We start from the raw sequence: 9664 nt of genomic DNA, 5'->3' as shown, positions 1-9664 counted from the left end.
TTGTGACAATTTTTTAATGTTGTTTATATTCTATTCACTGCATTTTTTTACATGAAAATATGGTAGAAAGGGATGGTTGGGATGGAGGCAAGCTTATCCAATGTCCTGCACTTCTAATTACTGTTAATATATTTTACAGATGCTAAATAAGGATATTTGGCAATTGTAACATTCTACACACGGAGAATTCTTTTTGTTAAATAAAGTCAGTATCACAGTGTAATGCAATTGGGGATAACAACTGAAATGCAGAGGAGGTTTACATGTGTTTTATTTTTCATACTGTTTTCCTATATGAAACAGCTTCCCTCTAATGTTAGTTCCTCTAATGCTTTAAGAAAACTCCTGCTTGAACAGGAGGTTGGACTATATCAAATTAACAGAGTTGGAAGGAACCTTATTGGTCATCTAGTCCAACACCTGCAGAATCAGAAGACCCTACATCTGCCTTTACTTAGGATTGAACTCACAACCTCTTGTTTGTGAAGCAAGAGCTCCACCTCTAGCCACAGCAGGTAGGGCACTAGAACACCTCCAAGTTCCCTTCCAATTCTTTTCGGATTGATTGATTAATCCATAATACGGCTAGCTAAACATTCAGAGTTTACAAAAGAATCCTTTTTAACATTTCCCTCCTGAAATTGTCATTTCTCATAAACATTGATACTCTGCTTCTTTCAGGCAGCCTCAAGTCCTGGCAACTGCTTGGATAAGTCACTATATTTTTTTTGGCAACATTGTTTTTGGAAGAGGTTTGTCATTACCTCCTTTCAAGGTCTGAGAGAAAGGGACTGGATACAGGTATATAAGGTATACAGCTGGATACATTCCTAAAATGGAATAGAAGTATCAGTCCTCTGGTGTTTAGCCAGATACCTTGACTTCTTCCTTTCCCTTTATCTGTGGATAGAATAGAATAGAATAGAACAGAATTTTTATTGGCCAAGTGTGATTGGACACACAAGGAATTTGTCTTGGTGTATATGCTCTCAGCGTACATAAAATAAAATATACATTTGTCAAGAATCATGTGGTACAACACTTAATGATTGCCATAGGGGTCAAATAAGCAATGAAGAAGCAATATTAATAAAAATCTTAGGATATAAGCAACAAGTTACAGTCATACAGTCAACATGGGAGGAAATGGGTGAAAGGAATGATGAGAAAAACTAGTAGAATAGAAGTGCAGATTTAGTAGAAAGTCTGACAGTGTTGAGGGAATTATTTGTTTAGTAGAGTGATGGCGTTCGGGAAAAAACTGTTCTTGTGTCTAGTTGTCTTGGTGTGCAGTGCTCTGTAGCGCCGTTTTGAGGGTAGGAGTGGAAACAATTTGTGTCCAGGATGTGAGGGGTCAGTAAATATTTTCCCCGCCCTCTTTTTGACTCGTGCAGGATACAGGTCCTCAATGGAAGGCAGGTTGGCAGCAATTGTTTTTTCTGCAGTTCTGATTATCCTCTGAAGTCTGTGTCGGTCCTGTTGGGTTGCAGCACCAAACCAGACAGTTACTGAGTTGCAGATAACAGACTCAATTATTCCTCTGTAGAACTGTATCAGCAGCTCCTTGGGCAGTTTGAGCTTCCTGAGCTGGCGCAGAAAGAACATTCTTTGTTGTGCTTTTTTGATGATATTTCTTCTTTACCTTATACTTATTGCTAACATTATGATTTTGCTCTCCTTTGCTGAATAAACTTAACTTTATGGGGGGTTTTCTTGTTGTGTGTGGTTGTTTCATTCTAATCCATAAACCTCTTGCATATCTGAGATCTCTTCTAGCACCCCATCCTATTTAGTTTTATCTATATATACTAGTTATATTCAATTCATTCATCCCATTTCAATCCATCTACAACACAAGAAGTAAGAATATGAACTATACCCTACAAAAAGTGCTATTTGGGTGCATGAACCCTTGCTTTTAATTCCCTTCCTTTTTGTCCCAGCAGAATTGGTTACAATAATTGCAATTCTTTTGTATTCTAAAATACTGTTGTTTTCCTTCACTATTTTGTCTTTGACTTTAGATAGATCTTTTCTGAATGTAATTGTGGATTTGTGAGCTATCGTATTTCCTAGAAGTTACAGTATTCTGGCAGCCATTCTGGATGTTCCTTTAATATATGTCAGAGCTTGTCTTTGTGTTGTGGTTGGTTGTGTATTTTATTGAGGTTTGGATGACAAAATCATATTATGACATTTTCCTCCACAATGTCTATCCCAAAAATTTCGTAACGTAATTCTTGTCAACGAAATCCATCCAAGTATATTGATCTAGATCAAGTATGTGAATATGTAAAAAGCCAAACCATTTGAACAACCAATCAACAGGAGAACCAATCAGTTACTCAAAAATTAAATATAGCTTCAAACAAACAATGATTCAAACAACCAATTGGCACAAAAGACATTTATAAGCCAAAGAGAATAGGATAAGAAAATTCTGCTGCTGATGTTACCTGGTCTGGTAACAAAATAGCACTTATATACAACTTCACAGTGCTTTACAGTCCCCCCTAAACAGTTTATAGATTCAGCACATTGCCCCCAACAATCTGGGTCCTCATTTTACCCACCTTGGAAGAATGGAAGTCTGAGTCAACCTTGAGCGTAGTGAGATTTGAACTGCCAAATTACACTCAACCAACAGTCAGCAGAAGTAGCCTGCAGTACTGCATTCTAACCACAGCGCCACCACAGCTCTTTGTTGTTCAGAAATGTTCAAAAACTAAATTGAAACAATCTTGGAGAACTACCATTGCTGGGTGGTCATGTGGCTGGGTGGTCATGTGACTGGGGTGTGTTTGTCCAACTTGACATCACTCACATCAAGGGTTAGGGCTAGGTTGCCTGGCCTCTCCTCACCTCAAAGGCCTCAACAAGATACAATTTCCCTATTTTCTACTACTGAACATCCAAAATATACTATTTAATCCTATGTATATATGCCATACATGTTCATACATACTACACAGAGGCACAGAAAAATATACATACCTCCCAGAGGCCGATTAGATTGCACAGGATCAGCCTCTTCCAGGTCCTGTTGACTAAACAGTGTAGATTGGCAGAACTGCAGGGGAGAGCCTTTTCTGTTGCTGCCCCAGCTTTAATGGAACCAACTTCCCCCTGATGTTCGTACTGCTCCCACTCCACTGGCTTTTGGAAAAGCTGTTAAAACCTGGCTTTGTCGACAGGCCTGGGGGCTGTGAAGATAATATTAGATGTGCCCAAATTATGTTTGTTTGGTATGTATGTTGTTAGATTGATTGGGGTTTTTAATGGGTTGTTAGGGTTATGGGGTTTTATTTATTATTGTTGTTTCAAATTCTTTATTATTGTATTGTTTTTTATTGTTATAAGCCACTCCTATTACCAGGGGATTGGGCGCCATAGAAGACAAATAAATTAAATTAATTAAAAAGAGAGAAAGAGAGAGATGGAGGAAGGGAGGGAGGGAGAGGGAAAGGGGGAGAGACACTCTTTTAAAACTACACATTCAACCTCATTTACTGCATTTGGAAAAACATACCCAGAGACAACTTTCTGTCACACATTTAGCCATAACCTCTGTACATTAGAACATTACATATGCCTTCCCTAGCATGCACTTCACTTCACTGTTAGAGCCAGGAAATGTCATATATTGACTAAAATGTGGCTCTTAAAAACACTCTTTCGCAGAAACCAAAATTTAGGGCTCAATTGTGGTCATATGTCAAGGACTATTTCTGCCTTCCTCTGCATGGCAACCTTATCCTAGGAAACTCATGCTCCTTTCTAGCAATTTTCCTCTCTGTTAGCAGCACCAAAATAATCCAGACAATGTAAGGTTTCTTGCTGTAACAGGGGGTTGGACTAGATGATCCCTGAGATATTTTCCAGCCTAAATTGCTAACTTTGAAGCCACGTCTAGTGGCAGAGTTTTTAGTGCTCCTTTCCTCTTCCTCCTATCTCACTCTCTTCTCTCCCTTCCTCCCCTCCTCTCCTTTTTCTTTCTTTTTGTTTTTCCTTCTCTTTCTTTCTTTCTCTTTCTTTCTTTTACTCTTTTTTATCTTTCTTTACCTTTTTTCTTTGCCTCTCTTTCTCTCCCTCTCTTTTTCATTTTCTCTTTTTATTTCTCTCTCTTTCTCCCTCTCTCCCTTCCTGTGAAGAACCTCAGAAGGTCTTGGGTAGAAAGAAAAGCCAGATGTTTTGAAACTGAGAACATGGTCAGTGATAATCTGACATTCTTAGAGCTCCACTGTTCATTAGCTTAGTCTAAGGATAGTTTAGCAGCCACTTTCAATAAACTCTCAACTCAAACTCTGGGCATATGAGAATTCCAAACAGTGATGATGAAGCCAAAAAACAAATGGCAACTACATACTCTGTGCCAGAATATATTTAAAAAGATGGCGCTCATGGAAAGTCACCAACCAATTCAATAACATTATTGTGATGTCACCAGTGGGCCACTACTGGTTTTGGTGAACTGTTCCAAACCGGAAGGAACCCACCACCGTTCAGATAGGGAGAATGCTATGTGAAAATGCTTTCATATGCCCATCCTACATTTATTTCTTCTTTGGCCAGATACTCTAATTATTCTGTTCATGCTTTACATTTTTTTTGGTTTATCAATATGCCACTTTCCCGCAGCCTTTTCTTAAATGACATATGGAGAATCAAACCATGCTGTCTTACTTTTTCTTCCTGGAATTCTCAAAAGCTCAGCATCTACAGCTTTCGTATTTCTTGTTCTTTGTATCAGATCTTCTCATTATCTCTGCAGTAGTTCTGACCATCAATTTCACAGCCCTATGTACTTTTTTCTCATGAATTTAGCTCTGTACAACTTGAGCATTATTTCAGTCATTGTCCTCAATTCAATGATAAATTATCTCATAGGCACAAGACAAATCTTAGTTTGGTTGTGTTGCTCAAATCTTTCCTTTGGTTATTAGATCAGTGGGTGAAGACTGATGGGGAACAGAAGCAGACTCATAGATGAACAGCAAACCTTTATTTCAGCACCACAGCAACAGAATAGAGAACAAGCAGCTTGACAGTTCCTTTTATACCAGAGCTGTCAAACTATGAACCAATAATGGGACTCCGTTTTCATGCTAGCCAGCTGCTTGTATCATAGCAAATCAGGCTCAACTTGCATAACCATGATGACTTAACACCCTTTCTCTCCCCCCCAGATGGAATATGCATAATAAGATATGTGGATGGCCATTGACTCTATCCAAAGTGCCTCAGTTGAGGATTGGCTGCCAAAGAAGGAGTAGCTGGAGAGCTGTTCATTAGAATCACTGGTGAATGGACTGCTGCCATATTAGGAGGCCCATGCAGTGCTGGAGAGGCTCCAACTTCGGGTAAGGCAGATAGCAGTAGTTTGACAGGAGAAGGTGGGTAGTCAGTCTCTGATTTGGTGGGTTAACCCCTGGAGCAGGAGAGAGGCATGGTCAAGCAGAACACAGTGACACAGAGTTCCCTGCATTCTGCAGGGGAAGCCTGAATCATTGCCACCTGGGGGCCCTGATTCCATTGGAACCAGGCCAGAAGTGCCCTGGAGGGGTGGTGAAGAAGGGGGTGTCATTGGCAATCTATTTGGGGTTTGCATACCCCACAGAGAGTCAGCTTGGGGCTTCGACCAGCAGCATGTGAAATCAGCTTTCCATGCCATCCTAGCCACTGTGGCTACATTGCACAAGGATTGGATTGTTTCTGAAAGATTGTTCTGGGAAGAAAGGAAACTTAAGCAAAGGGCTGGAGGTTGAAGAGGAAAGGAGCTTATGGATTTGGTGAGTTATTTTTCTGGAAAAGGATTTGTATTTTTAAGATTAAAGGAGAAGACATACAGGGAACATTGGAGGAAATAGCTAATGAATTACCGGAAGTGTTCTATTTACATGCATCGACTGATTTGGAAGGCTATAACTAAAACCCATAGTGAGGAAAATTTGTACTTAAATAAAGTATAAAATAAGAAGTTACTGTTTTAATTAATACTTATTGCTTTTTAATGGAAGAATTATGCAAAATTATTAAACAAAAAGTTTTTGAGTTTGTGTGATACTGCCATCTGCTGGCAGGAGAATTGTGTTGGTGAGAAGCTGCATTTTGATTGTACATCAGTGCTCTTTGTTCAGCTGTTGACCTTGAAGTGAAAATTTATCTGGGTTAAGAAAGAAACCTGGCTATTTTGTCTCCAATTGTGATAAGAAAGGAAAGACTACTATCTCCTGGATATCCGAACTTTCAATGAACTTTAAAAAGCTTACATTAACCATTAAAAATGATTACTATATTAGGAACAGATGAAGATGGCTTATTCTAGGCTGTTGGGGTGATATTTTTAGACAGCTAGATTTACTGCAAAGATTTGCCTCTTCTGATATGGTTGATATGGATATGGAGGGCTTTACACTCTTTTTAAAAGACTTCGCTTAAGATGTTATGAGATATCTTAAGGAATTTGCAAATGAAATCAAGGGGGGAAATACATGGAGTCTTAGATATAAAGGAAGCTTCTAATAAGGACAAGAATTATAAAATTCTGAAAATATGATAGTAGATATAAAGCAAAGAGTTGAAGAAGAAGATAAATTACAACAAGATGACATGGAAGAAAATACTGACAATTATGAAGATAAAGGGAATGGAGGCTTTGAAAATGGACAGATTAATGAACATACCATTTATTATGCTGATTATACTGAATTGATAAGTGATGTGGAAGAACAGGAAATAGAGAATCATAGAGACAAAAGGAAGGAAAATTTAGCAGGCCAATGGTCATACATTATATTACGAACTATTACAGTCTTTTTAAAATGATTACATTGGGATAGGCAGTGATGAGAAATGGAGAGGATTTGGCAAATTAAAAAGGGAATTAAAATTGTAAAAAGAAGGAAATATGGAGGGATAAGTTTGAGAAATATAGGAAGAAAATATATAAAGAGGAGAAGGGGAAAGAAGAAAAGGGAAATAGAAAAATGGTACAAAATGACAGGAAAGAAAATTGGAGAGTTTAGAAAAGAGGATTGGAAGTTTGAAAATGGGTAATGGGAATTTGATGAATATATAATAATTTGGGTTTCCTCCCCTTTTTTCCATATTTGTTTTGAGTATTATTGGAGGTAATAAAACTGTCAAATTTGTTAACACTTACATGAATTTAGAGGAAACTTTACAAGTATATTGAATGAATTTTATTAATGGGATTTAAGCCAATTTTATATGAGGGTTGCCCAGAAAGTAATGCACCACATTTTTTCTCAGCCTACAGTAATAGTATTAATGCGAAACTTTAGATATACATTATCTGAATGGTCAGAAGTGCGTGTGTAAATTTTGTGTTTCTTCAGACAGATAGAATTGCTGCAGCAGTGTTTTGAAATGGCATCTGTAAGTGATGTACGTTACAAGCAGTGTGTCATCATTGAATTTCTCACTGCAAATAAAGAACTGTTGGGAACATTCACAAATGTTTGTGTACAGTTTATGGAGAATCTGCAGTTGTCAGAATTATGGTTAGTCACTGGGCACAGAGGGTGAAATCATTACAGTTCAGAAATGGATTCTTGACCAAAACAAGGAGTGGTACCGAATGGGATGGAGGTCTCTTGTGATTATATATATTAGATCTCTGATTTTTTTTTCCTCACGAATCTAACATGGATTTTCCTGTGGAGACTGTGGCATTTTGCATAATTAGTGTGCACCCAGTAAACCATTAATGAAATGCATATTTCATTAATGGCATCTTTTATGTCTTTCTTGAGTATCTCTGTCACTATTCCAGTCATCAACTCTCCCGGCTCTTCATCTTTTATTTCTGAGACATTTTGGAAGCATAGATAAAATGAGAAATGGTCCCCTTTTTAAAGAATAGAATAGAATTCTTTATTGGTCAAGTGTGATTAGACACATAAGGAATTTGTCTTTGGTGCATATGCTCTCACTGTACATAAAAGAAAATATACATTTGTCAAGAATCATGAGTTGCAACACTTAATGATTGTCATAGGGGTCAAATAAGCAATCAAGAAAAATATTAATAAAAATCTTAAGGATACAAGCAACAAGTTATAGTTCTTCAGTCACAAGTGGGAGGAAATGGGTGATAGGAATGATGAGGGGGGGAAACTAGTATTGATAGTAGTGCAGACTTAGTAAATTATTTGACAGTGCTGAAGCAATTATTTGTTTACCAGAGTGATGGCACTCGGGAAAAAATATTCTTGTGTCTAGTTGTCTTGATGTGCAGTGCTCTATAGTGCTATTTTGAGGGTAGGAGTTAAAACAGTTTATGTCCAGGATGCAAGAGGTCAGTAAATATTTTCACAGCCCTCTTTTTGACTTGTGCGGTATACAGACCCGCAATGGAAGGCAGGTTGGCAACAATTGTTTTTTCTGCAGTTTTGATTATCCTCTGAAGTCTGTGTCCATCTTGTTGGGTTGCAGAACTAAACCAGACGGTGATAGAGGGGCAGATAACAGACTCGATTATTCCTCTGTAGAACTGTATCAGTAGCTCCTTGGGGAGTTCGAGCTTCGTGAGTTGGCACAGAAAGAACATTCTTTGTTGTGCTTTTTTGATGATGTTTTTGATGTTAGGTTACCATTTTAGGTCTTGAGATATGATAGAACCTAGAAATTTGAAGGTCTCTACTATTGATGCTGTGTTGTCTAGTATTGTGAGAGGTGGAAGGATAGAAGGGTTTCTCCTAAAGTCTACCACCATTTCTACGGTTTTGAGTGTGTTCAGTTCTAGATTGTTCTGGTGTCACTATGAGGCTAGTTGTTCAACCTCCCATCTATATGAGGTTTCATCATTGCCTCAAATGAAGTCAATTACTTTTGTATCATCTGCAAACTTGAGTAGTTTGACAGATTGATCATTTGAGATGCAGTCATTGGTGTATAGAGAGAAGAGAAGTGGTGAGAGTACACAGCCTTTGAGTCCCCTGTGCTAATTTTACAGGTATCTGATGTGATTTTGCCTAGCTTCACCTGCTGCTTCCTGTCTGTTGTGATCCACCTACAAGTGTGTTCAGGTACCGCTAGCTGATTTACTTTAGTTAAAAGAATATCCAGTATGATGGTGTTGAATGCTGAACTAAAGTCTACAAAAAGGACCCTAGTTTAGGTCTTTGGAGATTGAAGATGTTGTAGGATGTAGTGCAGAGACATTTCAAGATTTATAATCGAATTATTCAACTCCTTTTTGGTTGTCCCAACCTTCTTATCCAGATGTTCCACTTTTTCTCCACCTTTTCAGTCAGTTAGATTTCCATTAATTGTATTTGTTTCTCATTTTTTAAATTGTTCCCTGTATTAATTTTTCATTTAACTTTTGAATATTTGTATTTAACTCTTTATGGTTCAGAGACATTGTCTACTGGAGTTTTATAATGGTCTCCTGCATCATAATTAGAGTGGTGTTCATGGTATGAATAAGGGGTACATTACTAACTTTTTTATTACTTAGCACATCATCAGTGGAATGTTGGTTAGATGGGGAAGGTGTAGATATAGCTGGATTGGAGGCTGCTTTTTTCCGGTTTTTAAGGTTGTAGAAGTTATGGTAGATATTTTGTTGATTATGTTACTTTGTTCCCTTAATATTTTAAATATTCTCCCCCAAATTACTATTCAATAATGTTCGTAA

The sequence above is a fragment of the Erythrolamprus reginae genome, chromosome Z (genome assembly GCF_031021105.1).
Source record: "Erythrolamprus reginae isolate rEryReg1 chromosome Z, rEryReg1.hap1, whole genome shotgun sequence".
In the NCBI taxonomy this organism is placed as follows: domain Eukaryota; kingdom Metazoa; phylum Chordata; class Lepidosauria; order Squamata; family Dipsadidae; genus Erythrolamprus; species Erythrolamprus reginae.
The sequence above is the reverse complement of the archived record's forward strand: the minus strand, read 5'-3'. Positions refer to the sequence as shown.